The sequence below is a fragment of the Callithrix jacchus genome, chromosome 15 (genome assembly GCF_049354715.1).
Source record: "Callithrix jacchus isolate 240 chromosome 15, calJac240_pri, whole genome shotgun sequence".
Lineage (NCBI taxonomy): Eukaryota > Metazoa > Chordata > Mammalia > Primates > Cebidae > Callithrix > Callithrix jacchus.
Window position 1 is genome coordinate 6,115,346 of NC_133516.1, and position 1,499 is coordinate 6,116,844.

The 1,499-nt window shown below is 51.4% G+C and overlaps 1 pseudogene; it reads left to right on the forward strand.

The window, feature by feature from the left end:
- Positions 1-242: 242 nt before the first annotated feature.
- LOC144579638 (glutathione peroxidase 1 pseudogene) lies at positions 243-767 on the forward strand (annotated as a pseudogene).
- The last annotated feature ends 732 nt before the right edge of the window (positions 768-1,499 follow it).

Below are 1,499 nucleotides of genomic sequence, written 5' to 3' on the forward strand. Positions count from 1 at the left end.
CTACTCAGGAGGCTGAGGCAGGAGAATTGCTTGAACCCAGGAGGCGGAGGTTGCGGTGAGCCGAGATTGCGCCATTGCACCACTCCAGCCTGGGTAACAAAAGCAAAACTCCATCTCAAAAAAAAAAAAGAAAAAGAAAAGAAAAGAAAACAGGGTCTTGTCTTGCTCTGTTTCCCAGGCGGCGGCGGCCGCAGCCCAGTCGCTGTACGCCTTCTCGGCGCGCCCGCTGGCCGGCAGGGAGCCTGTGAGCCTGGATTCCCTGCGGGACAAGGTGCTGCTTATCGAGAATGTGGCGTCCCTCTGAGGCAGCACGGTCCGGGACTACACCCAGATGAACGAGCTGCAGCGGTGCCTCGGGCCTGGGCCTTGTGGTGCTCGGCTTCCTGTCCAACCAGTTTGGACATCAGGAGAACGCGAAGAACGAAGAGATTTTGAATTTCCTCAAGTACGTCCGACCTGGTGGTGGGTTCGAGCCCAACTTCATGCTCTTTGAGAAGTGCGAGGTGAATGGTGCGGGGTCATACCCTCTCTTCGCCTTCCTTCGGGAGGCCCTGCCAGCACCCAGCGACGATGCCACTGAGCTCATGACAGACCCCAAGCTCATCATTTGGTCTCTGGTATGCCAAAATGATGTTGCATGGAACTTTGATAAGCTCCTGGTGGGCCCTGACAGTGTTCCTGTGCGCAGGTACAGACGCCGCTTCCAGACCATTGACATCGAGCCTGACATCGAAGCCCTGCTGTCCCAAGGACCCAGCTGTGCCTAGAGCACCCCTCCTACCTCAGCTGCCTGGCAGTTGTAACGCTGCTTTCTGGGGGATTTTCATCTGTGAGGGTGTTTCCTCTAAACCTACAAGGAGGAACACCTGATCTTCCGGAAAATACCCCCTAGAGAATGAACCTTCCAGAAAATACCCCCTAGAGAATGGGTCCTGTCCATCCCAGTCTCTCTGCCAGACCAAGGCAAGTTTCCCCACTAATAAAGTGCCAGGTGTTAGCAGAAAAAAAAAAGAAAAAGAAAAAAAAACAACAAAAAACAGTGATGTGATCATGGCTCACTGAAGCATTGACCTCCCAGGCCAAAGCGATCTCCCATCTCAGCCTCTTGGGTAGCTGGGACCACAGGTACACACCACCACATCTGGCTAATTTTTATATTATTATTGTTTTTTAAGAAATAGGGTCTTGCTATGTTGCCCAGGCAGGTCTCAAATTTCTGGAATCAAATGATGCTCCAGCTTTGGCGTCCCAAAGTGTTGAGATTACAGATGCACGCCACCATCCCCAGCTGAGATGGCTTCATTCTAAATGCTTTTCTACACCTCCCTAAATCTTAATTTTCAGATCGGGTTCTTTGTGTCATCTCTCTGGAAAGTCAGTTTGTCTCTGTGTTTCTTCCAAGACCACATTCCTTTTCCTCCCTTTGGTCTGGTACGAAGTGCAATCACATTGTAGGGAGACACATCAAGTGAGTCTCCAACTCTGTCCTCACTAGCAGG